This window comes from Schistocerca americana, chromosome X (assembly GCF_021461395.2).
Source record: "Schistocerca americana isolate TAMUIC-IGC-003095 chromosome X, iqSchAmer2.1, whole genome shotgun sequence".
Taxonomy (NCBI): Eukaryota; Metazoa; Arthropoda; class Insecta; order Orthoptera; family Acrididae; genus Schistocerca; species Schistocerca americana.
The window spans coordinates 684,298,948-684,318,452 of NC_060130.1; the positions used below are offsets into that span (position 1 = coordinate 684,298,948).

General features: G+C 40.9%; 1 protein-coding gene across 1 annotated transcript in view; it reads left to right on the forward strand.

Moving 5' to 3' along the window:
- The window catches only part of LOC124556371, a 118,369-nt gene extending 104,353 nt beyond the window's left edge, over positions 1 to 14,016 (forward strand). Inside the window, exon 11 of the mRNA XM_047130335.1 lies at positions 9,730 to 14,016. The gene's annotated coding sequence lies outside the window, so the exon portion shown is untranslated. The remainder of the gene's footprint in view (positions 1 to 9,729) is intronic.
- The last annotated feature ends 5,489 nt before the right edge of the window (positions 14,017 to 19,505 follow it).

Sequence of the window (19,505 nt, forward strand, 5' to 3'; positions counted from 1 at the left end):
GAAAACATACTGTGAGGGCAATGTCAGAATTCCCAGACTATTGAATAGGGGTGGACAAGAGGTTCTCGAACTTACACCACACATAGCTCGAACAGCCCGTTTTTGAGCCAAAAATACCCTTTTTGAATCAGAAGAATTACCCCAAAAAATAATACCATACGACAAGCGTATGAAAATATGCGAAGTAGACTACTTTTCATGTTGAAGTGTCACTTATTTCAGATACTGTTCTAATGGTAAATAAAGCGGCATTTAGTTTCTGAACAAGATCCTGGACATGGGCTTTCCACAACAGCTTACTATCTATCCGAACGCCTAGGAACTTGAATTGTTCCGTCTCGCTTATAATATGCCCATTCTGTCTGATCAAAATATTGGTTCTTGTTGAATTGTGAGTTAGAAACTGTAAAAACTGAGTCTTACTGTGATTTAGCATCAAATTATTTTCTAGAAGCCACGAACTTATTTCATGAACTACATTATTCGATACTGTTTCAGTATTACACAAAAGATCCTTCACTATCAAGCTGGTGTCATCAGCAATCAGAAATATTTTTGAATCACCTGTAATACTATAATATAATAACAAACAGCAGTGGCCCCAGCACCGACCCTTGGGGAATGCCCCACTTAACAGTGCCCCATTGGGACTGAACATCACTACCACTCTCAATATTGCGGAGAATTACCTTCTGCTTTCTGTTCTTAAAGTAAGAGGCGAACCAATTGTAAGCTACTCGCCTTACTCCATAATGGTCCAACTTCTGCAGTAATATTTTGTGGTCAACACAGTCAAAAGCCTTCGTTAAATCAAAGAAAACACCTAGTGTTCGCAACCTTTTATTTAATCCGTCCAAAACCTCACAGAGAAAAGAGAATATAGCATTTTCAGTTGTTAAACCATTTCTAAAACCAAATTGAACATTTGACAGCAAATTATGTGAATTTAAATACTCCAGTAACCTTGTATATACAACCTTCTCGATAACTTTAGCAAACAGCGAGGGCATAGAAATAGGTCTAAAATTGTCAACATTATCCCTGTCTCCCTTTTTATGAAGTGGCTTCACTACCGAGTACTTTAATCGGTCAGGGAACCGACCACTCCTAAAGGAAAAGTTACAGATATGGCTAAGTACTGGGCTGACATACATAGAACAGTACTTCAGTATTCTTCTAGATACCCCGCCATATCCATGAGAGTTCTTGGTCTTTAGTGATTTAATTATTAACTCAATCTCCCTCTTGTCAGTATCATGGAGGAGCATTTCAGGTAACAGTCTCTGAACACTTTTTTCTACGAGCGCTATATGATTCCCTGTTGGGACTATGTTTCTATTTAGTTCACCTGCTATATTCGGAAAGTGATTATTAAATACTGTACATATATGCGACTTATCAGTAACACGGAAATTCCCACTACGCACTGATTCTATATCCTCGACCTGTCTCTGCAGACCAGCCACTTCCTTTACGACTGACCATATGGTTTTAATTTTATCCTGAGACTTAGCTATTCTATATGCATACCACATACTTTTTGCCTTCCTAATAACATTTTTAAGCACCTTACAATACTGTTTGTAATGGGCTGCTGCATTTAGATTTTGACTGTTTTTAACGTTTTGATATAATTGCCATATTGTTCTACAAGATATTCTTATTCCTCTAGTCAGCCACCCAGGCTGCCTGTTTGTGCTAGTACTCTGTCTTGAACGTTCTAACGGAAAGCAACTTTCAAAGAGCACAAGAAAAGTCTTGAGAAACGCATTATATTTATCGTCTACTGTATCAGCGATATAAACATCTTGCCACTCTTGTTCCTTGATAAGGTTTACAAAGGTCTCTACAGCAACTGGATCAGCTTTCCTAAACAGCTGATGACTATATTTAACATGTGTTGCAGCACAAAAATCTTTTAGAGTTAAAATTTGTGCATCATGATCTGAAAGGCCATTCACCTTTTTGCTATAAGAATGCCCTTCTAGTAATGAGGAGTGAACAAAAATGTTGTCTATGGTTGTTCTACTGTTCCCTTGCACTCTCGTTGGAAAGAATACGGTTTGCATAAGATTATATGAATTAAGGTGGTCTACCAGCATCCTCTTCCTTGCACAATCACTTATACAAATAATGTTGAAGTCACCACATATAACTAACTTTTTGTATTTCCTATGAAGTGAACCAAGAACCTCTTCTAGCTTTAGCAAAAATGTTGTGAAATTGGAGTCTGGGGATCTATAAATAACAACAGTTGAAAGTTTAGCTCCATTAAATTTAACCACACCTGCACAACATTAAAACACCTTTTCAGTGCAGTACTTTGAAACGTCAATCGACTCAAATGGGATGCCGTTTTTCACATACATGGCTACTCCCCCACACCGCAAAGAGCTCCTCGAAAAGCTGCCAGCCAACCTGTATCCTGGTAAAGGAAGCCTCTGAATTATCTCCTTATTTAAGAAGTGTTCAGATATACCAATAATTTCAGAATTAACATCTATAAGCAGTTCACTAACTTTATTTCTAATACCTTGTATATTTTGATGAAATATACTAATTCCCTCATCACTCGGATACCTAAGCTTTGTCAAAAGTGGTTCCTTTGTTAGAGAGACTTCTCTTAAGCAGGAATACCTATCAGCTGACTTCAATCTAAAAAAGGTGCAGCTCTAACACCCACTACTGCAGGAATTTTCCCATGAGTGATCCCACCAACCCCACCTATGCTGTCACCTATAAGCTTTGCCAACCTCCCCTTCCATACCTAATGAGGTGCAGGCCATGTCTAGTGAAACCCGTCGTGCTGATAGACTCCAGCAACACCACTGAAATGTGACCCATGCTTTCTGTCATCAGCGCACCCCCAAGTCTCATGTTATTACGCCTGACGGCTGTATTAAGATGAGGCTGATCATGACGCTGAAACAGTTCCACGAAATGCACGTTCGTGTTGCCAGTCTGAGTGGCTATCTTTTCCAGGTCACCATCTATGCCATACTCCCCATCCCTATCAATACTATTACCATCCCCACCCACAATCACTACCTGATCCTCTTTAGTAAAATCCCTACATAACCCCCCTATGTTAAGTCACCTGAGCCAATCCTGCACTAGGCTTCACAATGCTGGTGACCTGGTACTCACTCCCCGGCACTTCCTGCAACTGCTGGCCTACACCTCTGCCATGAGAACTACCTAACAGCAGAACCTTCTTCTTCCTCTTCGACTTTGCAACTGTTCTAGCCACCATAACTACTGATGTCTGCTGCATACTTCCTACATCTACAGCTACTAGAGATTCCTCTCCACTAGAATCTGACAGTTGGTCATATCTATTGTAAACACCAATAGTAAAACTATCTGAAAATCTTCTCCTAGCAGATCTCTTGCCAACAGCCAGCTACCATACCCCAACCCCCTTCTCCCTCCTCATCCTATCTAGCTCCTCCTGTGCGTTTTTCAACTGCACCTGAAGGGCACAGCTCTTACACTCCTGCTCCTCTATCAACTTACTCTTGCTACATAACCTGCAGTTCCAGGAGAGGATCTCACCAGAATGCCCACTGGATTCGCCACTGCATTCCCCCCAGTGAAAATACTTTGAACAAGTCTCTCACTGCAATCCACTACTCATGAACCTACGGCAAAGCCCACACTTCTCACTCATGGTAAAATTTTACTTTTCCTAAGTTCCGCTACTACAATAAGATGATGTTAAAAACCTGACTACAATAATCACAAACTTACTCTACAAGGGAAGTAACTACTATTATTAACAGTATTAATAAACAACAAATGTGAATATAACAAAAGACTGATACAGAAAGAGAATCAAACGTCTAATGACACAGTAACGAAGCTGAAAACAGTCCCCAAAAGGTTCTTCTGAAATTATTTCACCAGAAAACACAAAAAACTCCGATTGTAGACTACTAAAGTTCCTAAATAAACCACTATACACAAACAATTAATTAGTACTTAGCTTTCGATGCGCCGCTACAGCTGCAACTGGTCAGTGCGGAATGTAAACACAGGTAAGAGGTTACGTTGCTCAATACGAAACACTCACAAATATCAGGTCACAACACAAGAAAGGCAGAGGTGAATGAAGAAACCACTAATAAGTCACTTATATAGTAAATATTATCAGAAAAACCGTTAAAATATGTATCTGAAACCTAAAAATATATAAAAACTTGGAGAGCATATCTGGGATGCTTTGCAACGTGCTGTTCAGAAGAGATATCTGCCCCCTCATACTCTTATGGATTTATGGACAGCCCTGCAAGATTCATGGTGTCAGTTCCCTCCAGCACTACTTCAGACATTAGTTGAGTCCAAGCCGTGTTGTGTTGTGGCACTTCTACGTGTACCAGTTTCTTTGGCTCTTAAGTGTACAATTCAGAAAAAATATCGTGTGGAATGGGGGGTTTCTGAATAGCAAAAGCTGCGAAGTAATACATACTGTGTTCAGGAGCATTCTCGATAATTAGGTGGTCAAAAAGATCCTTGTGCATACCATATTTACTCAATCTAAGCCGCACTTCTTTTATGGTTTTTGTAATCCAAAAACCGCCTGCGGCTTAGAGTCGAGTGCAGAGTAAATGGAAGATCTGAAAAATGTTGATAGGTGCCGCCACAACTAACTTCTGCCGTCAAATATATGTAGCGCTACACAGGCATGCTTTGCAGGCACAAAGATAAATACTGGCGCCAAAACCTCTGAGTCAGTAAATAAATTAAAAGAAAAGTTAGAAGAATGTAAACATTACGCCATGTATTCTTTTGTGTTTGCTGCTATCTCATTTAAATCCTGTCTGCCAAATAAACTACGAAACTAGAGTGAGACAACAGCAAACCTGTAAGAATATACGTATCATGTCATGTTTATATTCTTATTATTCTTATGCTGTATAGTGATACAGTCAGAAATGAAGCAAGGCAACTGACTAGATTTTTAAATCTAAGATGACTCTAATATCTGTGCAGAATGTAATGTACTAAAGAGGCGTCTGCAAAGATTTTCAAATGGAGAAAAATTTTCACTAAACTCTCGTTCAGAACATCTTCTACCATATGCCAATGTCTATTATTTGGTTCTTGTTGATCATTATCAAAGAAAGCAGCAGTGTAAGTAACAACAAATGGCAGTCTCTTGCCATTGTTTCGCTTATGAGACAATTCCTATCTTTTTTTTAAGTAGCGATAGTGCGCACAAAAGCAAGCCATGCCGCGAGCGGTGACAGGTCGTAAACACTCATTTCATTATCAGAATGCGACAAACAATGCATGACACAGTACAATAATGCATTTTCAGCTTAGAGTGAGGTAAACACCTATAACAAAGAGAACGGCACTTATCAGATCAAAGCAAAATAAGCAATCGATTCAAACCCAATGAAGCACATGAAAAAGGAGAGTACCCGTATAAATACGGATGGAGCACACGACACACAGCAATGGCTACTTGGTAAAGCTTAAATGTTAAGTTTATGACTCAACCAAACTACTGTAGCTTTATCTTCATCCATTCAACCTAAATTGTGTCTCATGTTACAATGAACCAACTTTGTTTTGATTTGGAGGTGTGGTCTAAAACTTTTCTCCTCCCTTGAATTTCGAGTCTCAAACTTCAGGTGCGGCTTAGATTCGGGAAAACTTTTTTCCTTGCTTTCGAGACTCATTTTTCAGGTTCGGCTTAGATTTGAGTAAATACGGTACTTTCATGGTGGCTGCCTATCCAGATGGATAACTTGCGCGTGGTCATAGCCATGTCAAATGCTGTCTGTGGTTGCAGCAAAGTTGGTGGACATTGTGGCTGCAGTCACTGGTGTCCCTGCCTGTAATGGGGTAGGAAATTCCAATGACAGATAGGGTAGGCAGATATTAGAACTTGTCTTTTACCTGGATCCACAACAAGATATGGAGCAGGGGGTTTAAGACCAATATAGTGATATATTATGAACATGGATATTTTGTATGTTTTGTGGATGTCAAGGATAGTGAGGAAGCTCCTCATGATAGATACTATCAATAGGTAGTGAAAGCCGTAGCCAAGAGTGTTTTTCAGTTGTTTCAGTCTTGCTTTGTATTGGTTGATGAAGAGGGCTCTGTCTAGAGAGATAAGACACATAGCTCATTATCATCCTATATAAAATGGGAGCAATGCTTGTTGTTACTGAGGATATAGCAAACAGATGCTCAGGCTCAATGGGGTGGATTTTTTGATGTGGGATGAGTGGCACGCCGTTGAAGTGGAGATATTGTTAGTGCTTGGTAGATATTATATGAATAATAGTACATCCATAAATACATGGAGGTTGACACCCAGTAAGTATACAGCTGTACCATGTGCGCCAGGTTTTTTTAAAAAAAAAATTGGGCATTTTGAGGAATAAGGATAGTCCATCTAACCCTGGGCCACAATCATATATATGGTGTCTTTGAATCTAGTCCAGGTCAGGTATTTAGAATTGCAGGTGGCCCTAATGAGATCCTCTACATATACTGTAAACAGATTGGCATAGGACGGTGTTACTGGAGTGACCATGAATGCGGCGTCAATATTTTTGTTTTATTTAGTTTTTATCCCTATTTTATTTACTTGATTGACCTGCTAAAGCATTATGTATCCATGCAGTTTCCCTTTGCACCAATACAAGAAAGTTTCCCTTTCCCTACACAAAATGTAGTGTGCATGTGCTGTTTCCAAATTGCTGCCTAGCCATAGCATCTACCCATCCACCAGCGGCATAGTTGTCAAAATTTCCATTTCCAGCTACAACCTTTACTTTAGAAATATGTCCATCTACTCAGATTTTGTCAGTCAATAATTCAAAAAAACCTCATCCCAAAAAACATGTTGCACAGGTGCAGCATCCGTGAATCATGTATGCTCTCTCAATAAAATGCTCTAGCTCTGCAGTTCCAAATTTGTACTTTGAATCTGTCAAATTAGGAAACTTGCTTCCAGCTACTAATCTAGTATATACATCACCTTCAGTAACTCTGTAAACTAAGAGTATTGACTCCATCTTGGAATACCACTGACCACTATGAGTACAACAACTGCCATCAAACTTTTTCATTAACATGTCAGAGCCCTCAAATATTCCCTGACTGTTTTGCTACACATGCCACTCCTGCAGATACTCCCCCCCCCCCCCCCCCCAACTAAACAATGCCGAGAACCCAAGTCAAACTGTCTTCAGAAAATCTTTTTGACAGAAGTTTTACTCCTTGCCAAAGGCACTGCCTTTAGTTCCACAAACAGTCATTAATGCTGACATACGTACTTGCCTTCTCCAGCTCCTGGCAATCATAGGGGATTTTCTCGCAGTAAGTGAATCATCCTCACAATCAACATCTATGAAACGTAATGAGGCTAATGATTCAAAGACCTTTCCCGCCGCACCATGGTTCCTCATGGCCTCACGAACTGAAGACGGTCAGTCCTTCGCCATGGTAAATCTGTTTATTATTCAGAAAGGTGTTGATGCAATTGCCGGCCCTATGAAATTCTACTCTTGTTTATGTAATGGCACTTTGCGTTTGAAGACTACATCTGATTCTCGAGCACAACAACTGCTTGTGGCCTCATTTCTCCATGTACACCCTGTTCGTGTTGAGGCCGATAGACCTTTGAATTATTCCCGAGCAGCCCACGGACCTGCCTCACTGAGTGGCATCCTCAGCAATGTCTTGATTGTCTTTACTACTGGAGCATCAACAATGGCTTTCGCTTTATCACTGACAAAAGTGTCTGTATGAACTTCTGGCTACGCAATTGGTGTCTCCCATCATCTTTACATATTGGACCTGTTGCCCTTCCATTCGTTGAAACCACGAAATTCCTGGGGCTCATGCTCAATAGGAAACTCTCTTGGTCTTCCCATGTGTCTTGGCTGGTAGCCCATCGTAAGCAGTTCCTATGTGTCCTCAATGGTACTTCCTGGGGTGCCGATTGAACAACCCTCCTCAGTTTGTACCAGTCCCTTGTCAGTTTGAAACTCAACTATGGGTGTTTTGTTTATACGTTTGCATGTCCATCCCTCTTACGCCATCTCAGCACTATCCACTATTGTGGCATCCATTTGGCCACTGGCGCCTTTTACACTAACCCAGTTGAGAGTCTGTATGCTGAAACTGCTGAACTACCACTGTCCTACCACCGGGACTTTCTCCTCAACAGGTATGCATGCCGTTTATCTGCCATGTGTGGCCACTCATCCTATCCCTCCTTCGATGATTCCTTTGGTGACCAGTATGGGGCATGTCCGTCTTCTCTGTTACCTTCTGGAGTACACTTTTGCACTTGCTACTGGCGGCTTAACTTCTCACTACTTGCAACTTTCCAAGTGGGTGTGAACCCTTCACCACCTTGGCTTTGTGAAGTGACCTTCACTTCCTGAGGACATTACTCCAGCCTCGGTCTATCACCTTCAGTTTCATCACCTTCGCCTGGAACTTCACGATAGTACCTTTGTATACACTAATGGCTCTTGGACTGACCATGGGGTCGGGTGTGCCTTCATGATAGGCACCCGTGTCTTTCGATATAGGCTTCCGGCACACTGCTCAGAATTTACAGCCGAGCTCTTTGCTCTGTATCAGGCCATGGAGTACATCCAGTGACACAGCCTTTTCAATTGTGTCCTCTGTTCAGACTCACTCAGCACCCTTCAAAGTCTATGTGCACTGTACACCGCCCACCCCTTAGTGCAGCAGGTCCCGGAAAACTGTCACTTGCTTACTCTTGGTGGAGCCAGTATGATGTTTGTGTGGGGTCCCTTGTTATGTCGGTCTGCCAGGAAACGAGGCTGCGGACGCTTCTGCCATGGCTGCAGTCCTTGTACCTCAGCCCGCTAGTTCCTATATTCCCTCCGATGGTCTCTCTGTTGCCGTCTGTAAGCTCCAGCCTATTGAGCGTCTCTCAGTGGCTTGGACGATGACCTCTTGGCACTCCCGCCAGGAGGTGGTCATTTCAACAAGGCTGTGTATTGGGCACTGCCTTTTTAGCCATCATCATTTGATAAGTGGCACTCTACCCCACCATATTGTACACATTGCGCTGAAGGTTTAACTGGAAGCCACTTCCTTACGGCATACACATTTTTTAACCGTTCCCGTATTTAACTGTTCCCGCTTGGGTTTGCCGTCTGAGTTATCGGCCATTTTAGCAAATGACATGCTAGCTGTTGACCGCTTTTTACTTTTTATCCACAAAAAAAATATGGCAAAGGCTCCGCAGCTGCTCATGCTAACCGTGTGACCACAGCGCTCCTGAGCTCACACCATCATTGATGTTGCCTATCTTGCACATGGACTACTTAGTTGGTATATTTTGCTTATTTTTATCATAGTTCCACCCAATTTCTTCCTGTTTTCTCAATTGATCTGTGTTCAGTTTTTCAAGGCCTATCCACTGTGCCAACTTATAACTAAATCTGAGGGGGGTGCGATGGGGAGGTTCCCTTGTTAGTACCACTACTAGCTATAGGTATAGTATGACAATGTAAAAAATGAATTCACAGGTGAACCTTTGGTCCCAAAAGCTAATGTCATGTTAAGTTTTTATTCAATATGATATACAGCTTTACTTTAGTGAAAGTGGAAATACTCCCTCGCCACCTCCAATAAAAAAATCTAATAATTTATAAAATAATTTTTTTGAATTTAGTCTGTAAGTAGAGTGTTTCATTTAATCTATTTTGCTTAATTTTTCAGGTCTCAACTTGTTAATGTTGTGGTGACCAGTTGCGGCTTTTTTGTAAAAGGATTTAAATAATGGAGAGATGGACTTAAAATCATATTTTTTATAAATTTTTCTGACTAACTGCTACAAATCTTTATTTTCTCATGCAGTGTCTTTGTGATCGAAACATTTCATGTAACTTCATCCTCTAGTGTGAGACTAAATTTCATTTGTGCCAGTGGTTTGAAACTGAGTCAGAACTTTCAGATATTTCTTGTTTCATTAGGTGTTATCTGCCTTTTATTGGCAAATGTAATAAGATAAATTATTGTAAAATTATGTTTCTTCCTTAAATTGATATGTGTTGAGAAGAATCTGTATCACTTGCTAAGAAGTAGGTGTGATGGTTTAAGATTTTCTTTGAGCTTTACACTGTTTTGTATCTAAGTCACTTTTATCTTTGTGACTTGAAAGAGCTTTAACAAATGACACAATGTAGTTACAAAAAAGTTTACTAGTAGTGGTAATAGTTTTATATTTTCAATAGATATTGATGATGTAATAATAATGTGCTGCCCAGTCACATGAATTTACTTCAGTTAAATTGCTTGCTTACTTGCTTTGCTTTTGTTGGAGGGCATTGCATTACATAATTCCAACTTTGGCAGAAAAAATAATGTATGAGCAATATGTAAGAAATACTATGATTTGATGTGAGAAATACTATGATTTATTAGTATCCATATATGAATGCTATCTTTGTATTGTTAGAGATCTAGGATTGGAAATTAAATTAAAATTACTTTCTGAAAAGTAGTCACAATTACAATATATGTTTAAATCATAAATTAATTTATCCATGAGAATGTTGGTTTAGCTCCATGGCTGTAGATTAAACTACTAGAAGAGATACAGCAACCAGATGCTTACACATAACTTTATTAATGCAAAGGTGCATCTGAGGTTTTCAGTTATCTGTAATTGTCGCCACAAGTACAGTTGGGAGTGAACATTTGGCTTGTGTCTTGGCAGAATTAAGGCTGTACAAAAGGTGGCTGGTTGGTGTGTTTCTTTCACATAACTTTAAAATATGTTTTGCTTGTTTATGTATTTTCTTCCATTGTAGTTATGGTATCTTTCAGTTCTTTAAAACATGTCAACGATCTATTGATTTTTCAGAAGCAGGCAGAGACAGTTCATAAAAATGTGTCAACATTCAAAAGGGTTTCAGATCCTTGCACAACACAGCTTGCACTTCCTTGCATGATACCACAATTTTGGAAACCTCATCAAAGGAGCAGCCTCTCCATCCTGTATACCATTGTAAATTTTGAGAAAGTAAATTGCCTTTGAAAATAAGTTAATAGGCCTAGTGCAAAGAGTATATGAGAACTAGAATGTTTTTTGAAGGAATTTGGAATTGTCGTAATAGGATACCAGACTTCAGATGATCGGATAGTGGGTTTATTCTTTTGTGGACAGAGATTACTCTGAACAAAGAGAAAGTGAAATAAATCCTATACTAAGTTAAACCGAGCGAAGTGACAGTGTTCAGACAGTGGGCCCTTATTAAGGAGGACTGTAGTTCAAATCCCCAAACTGGCCATCCAGATTTAGGTTTCAGTTTTTCTCAATCATTTAAGGCAAATGCAGTGATGGTTCCGTCAAAAAGGCATGACCAATTTTCTTTCCCAGTCTGATCTTGGCCTCCATCTCTAATGGCCTTGTCATGAACAGGACATTAAGACACTAACTTTCCTTACTTTTTAATAAATAAGTTAATAGCAATCCTTATTCCCCTGATGGCATGTATGGCGTGTAACCAGTCATTGCAAAACAATGAACAGCTGAGAATATTGTTGAAAAAGCAAGCGGTGAACTAGCAGAATAAATTAACTTTAAATTTCTTAAGTGTTATTCTTTTTGTTAATATATGGATAATATTACAACCATGGAACTTGATTAGAAATGAGTTTCCTTGATTTTGAGCTATCACTGCATAATTTATTTAGTATCTTCTAAGGATGTAATAGAACCACGCAAAGAAGATCATTGGGTGATTATTTCAGTTATGTCTTTATAAATTTTACCCCACTCTTCAACATGTCACTCTGCAAACTGTAATCTGTTTGTCATTGCTGGGTGCAGGAATTAACTGAACTCTAACACCATTAAGCAGCTTAGTTTATAACATTTTGGCATGTATTCACATAAGTTTGGTAGTAAACAAGAGAAAGCAAAAAACTGATTTGGCCATATGAATAACATGTGATGAAAAGTTGTCACAGCTGTTACTTCTGTTGTTTTAAACAAGATGCTTCTGTTGTTAGAAAAGTGTCATTCTTGACTATATTCCAAATCGCTTTAAGATGTCACATCTTCAATCAAGCAATTGTCATAATACAAAAATAAACCCAAAAATCTTTCTTCTGTCTGTTTCTCCATTGTATGAGAGCAGTTATAGATTAGGTTATCAGAGCTGTTGGTGCTGCTGCTGCTGCTGCTGCTCCTGACATGAATCAAATAATTTTATAAAGTATTAAACTATAATTGTGTGGAAATACCTGTGATTGCTATATTTTCTAAAAAAAATTTGGTTCCCGATTGTTATATTTATATTCTTACTTAATTAGATTCAGTCAAATGAAACAGTCATGAATGAATGTAAATGTGATTTTGCCAGGAAAATATAAAAACAATATTAAGCAAATAATTGAGAGTTTTTTCAATTCTTAAGATGCTCAAGGGAAACAATATGGATAATCATATTTCATACTCAGTGACATATGGAATAGTAATATGTTATGACATGAATAATTATATTATGGATTGAATGCATTGTAATAGATTTAAAGTCTAGTAAGCTACTACTATATTAATGAAAGGTGACTGTTTCTTATGTTCTTCACAGATGATAATGTAACAAAACTGAAAACACAGCATATTATACATGCAGCTATAAATAGATTTTTTTTATAGGTAAAGCAACAAGCTGTGAGTGGAACACATTAGGCATAACAGCTGCTTGTTCTCAAAGAAAATGTCTGAAGTCATTCATACATACATACATACATACATACATAAAAAGCAAAGCACTGAATGTAATGTAATCGATGTGTAACTCGGCTATTTGTAAAAGTGGTGTTATTATTAGAGTGATATGTTTCCAGTAGAAATTAGGGAAATCTGCTGTGTTATCTAAAAGTTGTTGTTTGCTCATGTCTACTTCCTCCAGATGAATGGTGATGCATATTACAAATTGAATGTTTAAGCCTTCCCCTCAGAAAAATAATTTTCTGGATAGCCCTTTGCAGTCTTATAGCTCTCCCAGTATCATTAATATTGTTTTCAGTGTTAGAAACATTGTTTATTACATAAGTAATAGGAAAGTAGTTTCCTTACCAGCATTTATTTGAACCTGACTTTTCAGGAATCCAATTGTAAAGTAAGACTGAAATTAAATGAGGTTTTTTTTGAAGGAAAACTGTCTTGATTGTGAAAATTATTATAAAATTTTCGCTACCAAGTCTGTTTTACTTCAAAATAATCTTTATGTGGTTGCTGTACCAGCCAGCCTGATGGAATGGGAAAAGTTTTATACTAAATAATGTTATTAAAATAACTGAAAAAAGTGGTTAAAGCTATGGTGTGGTCGATTTGTACACTGGAACTATTAAATGTGCTATTTGATTATGAGCATTTTATATCTTCCTCATAAAATGAACATATTTGTTGTTTCAGTATTTCGATGCTCCATAAATTGCTCTGTGTTTTAGGAAATGTTCTTTAAGAAAGGTGTATCAGTAAATGTCCAGTTATGTCTTTTTTGATCTCACATGAGACCATGAAGTAAAACGTTGCTAAGGACATCTATTTTCTCGTTTTGATTGTACCTGAAACAACTATGTATTGTAATGCCCTCATGTATTGAAATGTATTGATGGGAAATTCATAGAACATATTCATGCTAATGAAACTGCGTCAGTAAATATGAGATTATAATTTTTGTACTTACGTATAAGAGTATGCATATTTACTTAATTTCCAATTCTGTATCTTTAGTTATAAGAGATTTACCATGTCTTTATCATCTGATAACTCAGAAAATTTTTTATTGTTGCCAACATTATGAATCTAAAAACCATAAATAATGTGGATAAGTATAATTTCTCTGGGTCTCCTGATTGTCCGTGTGTTTAGTTCCTGAATGCAGGTGATATTTGTATAAATCTACATCTGTACTTTGTAAACAATTCTCTAGTGTACACAATCCATTTTGTATTTGTTTTTGAATTAATACATTTTTAGTAAAAAACAGACTTAGTTGTGTTATTGGTTCAAACATTTAATGCTCTCCCTCTACCTCTCACGTTCTCATTATACGTACTTAAATTACACAAAGCAAAATGTGGTAGTTAAGGCAAGGGATCTGCATTTGGTTGTAGCGTGGTTCAGATCCCCTTCTTACTTTCTCAATTTGAGTTCTCCATGGTTGTTGTACATTGATGGGGATATGTTTGTAAAGAACATGGTCGATATCCTTCCCTACCCTTATCTTATATGAACTTGTGATCCATCTCTGATGGCCACATCATTGATATACTAAACTGTAATTGTCCCACCATTTATATCATCAAGTGCAGTGTGCTGACTATGTATAATTGCTTATTACTTTATAAATAGATACCGATTCAAAATATTTTTCACAATCCAGACCATAAACTGTAAGTGATGATAGGGTTGAATATCAAAATTTAGACTGTGTTAATAGTCAGCAATTAAACTGTTCCTCGGAAATGTAAATATGTTGAATAGCTTAACCAACCGATCAGAATATTCCTGGAAGAGACTTCCCCCTCATTTATGTCACTTAAATAAAAAAAATGTTTTGTTCTCGGTGTGTGGTCTGACTGCTGACTGTATATATCAGTCCAAAGGAAAATTGTAAAGTAACAAAATGTGCAATGTGTGTCCCTTATCTTTCATAAGACATAATTCAAAAATATGTTCCATTTAAGATGCAGCTATTCCGTACTTTCCAGAAGTTGAGCGAAAAGACTACAGCATAACCAAATTATATGTTGAGTGTGTGCTGTTTGCAGCTGACTAACCCTTTCGAAAATAGACATTTGTAAGGGAATATGAAAGTTGGAGGGTATTCTTTAAGTGCTGATAACCTCATCATTGAGTGCCCTAACCCACACAGGCATTCTTCACAGCCAGTATGTCACAAACTGGCCCATGAGCATGTACTGCACTGGCCAAGTATACTGTGTAAACTTAAATGATACATGATATTTGTCTCTTAGCCATAGCTTGGGATTATTTACATTAATTATCCTGCTAATTAAATCACACAAAAAGAATGGTGTCATACAGAGATGCCTCCTCAATTTTTGGCTGCTGCGTTAAGACAGCTGACTTAGCTATTTGGTTGATGGATGTTACAGGACTGGATTTTAGTACAAAGTTATTTCAAATAAGTACATTTATAATTTAGAGAGAGAGAGAACACTTGCCATAATGACTAATTCAATATTCTGACATGTTAGTAGGACACACGTAGTGGTCATCAGCATGGCAATAAAGTGCAGTAAGGCTAAGGCACAGGGTGCAATTCAAAAGTTTCAAGACTCAACTTAGAACTAGAAATTTATTGGAGCCAAGTCAGGGCTGTGAGGTGGCTGCGTCAGTTTCATCACACTGAACTTGACCACAACTTCGGAGGTGGTACGCAACGTGTGAGCGGACCCCTAGGGGGTCCACAACTCTTTTGTGGAAACGTGCGTAGCGAGCACGGGACCCCGAGCTAATGTGGCCCTCCTTCCTTTCCGGGCTGCATACCTTCCTTTTCCTCATCCTTCCCTATCCCCTGTCTTCGCCCCCCCCCCCCCCCTCCCCTCACCTCTGGCTCTTTCCTTCCCTTTCTCCCCCTCCCCCTCTGGGAGTATGGTTTGTGCCTACGTCCGGAGACAGACACTTGTAAATGTAACGCATTCTTCACCTTCTCTGCTTGTATGTCTTCATCTTTCCTTTGTCCTTCTCTTTTCCTTACCTCTTCTCTTTACCCTTTTCTCCACTGCGGCGTTTGAGACCTCTCTTCTTTCCTTTCCCTTTCTTTGTTTTCCCTTTCTCTTTCTTCCTCCCTGTGCGTGTGTGAAGGCCTACCCACGCATTTTTGTGCGTAGCCGGTGACGGGGTAACGCGTAATTCCCCGCCCCGGGTAGACAGGTAGGACACGTATGTACCCCCTGGTAACGGCCAGGCCCAGGGAGGGGTGATTACCCAAGCTGATACCTTCCAAAAGTGCCGATTGGTCCCTCCATCCGTTTGTCGGGAGGTGTGACCTGAGGTGTGAACAATCACCTAAGGCGGGAGTGCCCTCAGAGAGGGCCCCCACAAGGGAGGAGCGCGCCATCGGAGACGCCGGTAATCATGATGGATTCTTCCGCAATGGTTTCCTCACCTTCAACTCTGTCTGCTCACAAGCGTAAGTTCACTGAGTCTCAGCCACAGACAGTTCTTCCATCATTGCCACAGTTCCTTGTTGTTTCTCGGTCTGATGAAGGTCACGACTTCTCCACGGTCAACCCTTTCATTATTCAGAAAGGTGTCGACGCAATTGCAGGTCCTGTAAAGTTTTGTTCCAGATTACGGAATGGCACCTTGTTGTTAGAAACAGCCAGTGCCCTCCAGGCACAAAATTTGCTACGTACTTCACTTCTCCACACCTTCCCTGTCCGGGTAGAACCGCACCGTACTTTAAATTCCTCACGTGGAGTCGTTTATACACGCTCCCTCGATGGATTGTCTGACGAAGAAATTCAGCACTACCAGTCTGACCAGGGTGTAATGGCTGTTCATAGAGTTATGAAAAGGGTTGACACGAACGTCATTCCAACCCGCACTGTCTTCTTGACATTTGACAAAGTTCAACTCCCATCCAAAATCAATTTCCGTTTGCCCTTACGTCCCAAGCCCTACGTGTAGCTATCGGTGTCAGCGGTTCAATCACACCAGCCAGTCCTGTTTCAATCCGGCCAAATGTGTTACGTGTGGCAATGATGCCCATGAGGGTGCTTGTCCACCTCCATCCCCTCGCTGCATCAACTGTATGGGTGACCACGCTGCTTCCTCTCGAGATTGCCCCATTTTTAAAGACGAAAAGCTCATCCAGGAAATCAGAGTGAAGGAAAAGGTGTCGACTTTTGCTGCTCGAAAATTATTCGCCAGTCGACAGCCCACCATGCCTCAGACAGGAAAATACAGCACTGTCCTTGCTTCTCCTCGGCCAACAAAGGAGGCGGCCACGCAGACTTGCGACCTCATCTTTAGTGCCATGGTCGTCAGATCAGCCAGCGCAAAGATCGCCCGTTCAACCTCACCACTTTCGCCTGCCCACTCTATGGCTCACCCTTCATCGGGTTCTGCTAAATCTCGAGCCCAAAAGTCAGACACCAAGACTTCGAAAAAAGAGCATACTCGTGAAGATTTTTACGTACCCCAACTTCACAACCATCGGTTCCTCCTTCATCTAAACATCATATTTCCAAGAAGACTAATAAGAAACCCAGTTCATCTCCTTCTCCGCCAAGGCGTGTCTCATCTACAGCACCACCTGGCGGAACTCGCCCTCGGCCGTCTTCCGTGTCGCCGAGGCGCAGTGCTGGCGGCCGATCGCTGGTGGCAGGAGCTGCTCCTGAACAACCAATGGATCAGGATCTTCTGCCTTCGGCTGAATGCCATTCCATGCTGTCGGTCGCAAGCTCTGAGCAGTCGTTGAGTTGACGGCAACCTTGGTCACATTCCTCCATTTTCTGTCCACCCTATGTCCATTATCCACTGGAATATCCACGGCATTCGAGCCAATCGGGATGAATTGTCGATCCTCTTATGATCCTACTCGCCGGTCATCTTTTGTCTTCAGGAAACAAAGCTGCGTCCCCATGACCGCTTTGTTCTCCCCCATTTTCAGTCCATACAATTTGATCTCCCCTCTGTTGAAGGCACTCCAGCCCATGGAGGAGGACTCATGATTCTTCTCCATGATACTCTCCATTATCACCCAATCCACTTAAACACTTCCTTCCAAGCTGTCGCCGTCCGTCTTTCCCTTTCTGGATATACCTTTTCTCTTTGTACTGTATACATTCCATCGTCCACACCAATGGCACGAGCTGATCTCCTTCATCTTCTTGGTCTTCTTCCACCCCCCTATTTGCTGGTTGGGGACTTCAATACCCACCACCCGCTTTGGGGATCTCCGCATCCTAGTCCACGTGGCTCACTATTGCTCGACGTCTTCCACCAAGCGGATCTAGTTTGCCTCAACACTGGGGTCCCTACATTTTTGTCTGCCTCTACGACAAATTTCTCTCATTTGGACCTTTCGGTCGGTACTGTTCCGCTAGCTCGGCGCTTCGAATGGTTCGCCCTTGATGATACACACTCGAGTGATCACTTTCCATGTGTCCTTAGACTGCAGCCTCAACTGCCCTATATGCGCCCGCGACGTTGGAAGTTTGCCCAAGCTGATTGGACACTTTTTTCGTCTCTAGCAACATTCGATGACCGTCACTTTCCTAGCGTCGACGATGAGGTCACACATATTACCGACGTTACTCTTACAGCTGCGGAACGTTCAATACCACGCACCTCCGAATTGCCCCGGCGCCCCCCAGTTCCTTGGTGGAACGAGGCATGTCGTGACGCAATACGTGAGCGGCGATGTGCTCTTCGCGTTTTCCGCCACCATCCTACTTTGGCCAACTGTATCCGCTATAAGCAGTTTCGTGCGCGATGCCGTCGCGTCATCCGCGATAGCAAGAAGGCAAGCTGGAAATTCTTTATTAGCTCATTTAACACCTTCACTCCCTCTTCGGAAGTTTGGAGTCGGATTCGACGGTTATCAGGCGCGCCTAGTTTCTCCCCGGTCTCTGGGCTCACTGTCGCGCGTGATACGTTAGTGGACCCCGTCGCAATTTCTAACTGCTTGGGTAAACACTTTGCTGAGATTTCGAGCTCTTCAAATTACCCGCCAGCGTTTCTCCCGAAGAAACGCGCAGCGGAAGTGCAACCTCTTGCTTTCTCCTCTCAAAATCGTGAAAGCTACAATACTGTTTTCTCCATGCGGGAACTCCAACATGCACTCTCTTCTTCTCGCTCCTGCGCCCCAGGACCGGATGGTATCCACGTCCAAATGTTGCTGCATTTATCAACCCATAGTCTGCGTTACCTCCTTCGCCTTTATAATCGAATTTGGACCGACAGTACTTTTCCCAGACGATGGCGGGAAGCTATCGTCGTTCCTGTTCCGAAACCTGGAAAGGACAAATATCTCCCCTCTAGCTATCGCCCCATTTCTCTCACGAGTAGTGTATGTAAGGTTTTGGAGCGTATGGTGAATTGCCGTTTAGCTTGGTGGCTGGAGACCTGCAGTCTTTTAACACCTGCCCAATGCGGTTTCCGAAAGCATCGTTCTGCAGTTGACCATCTTGTTTCTCTCTCCACTAATATCATGAACAATTTTCTCCGGAAACGGCAAATAGTAGCAATATTTTTTGATATGGAGAGAGCATACGATACCTGTTGGAGGACAGGCATCCTCCGCACACTGTTTTCTTGGGGCTTTCGAGGTCGGCTGCCCCTTTTTCTTCGCGAATTTATGGCAGAGCACACATTTAGGGTGCGGGTGAACACTACTCTCTCCCGTACTTTCTCCCAAGAAAACGGAGTACCCCAGGGCTCCGTGCTAAGTGTTGTACTGTTTGCTATTGCCATAAATCCAATTATGGATTGTCTCCTTCCG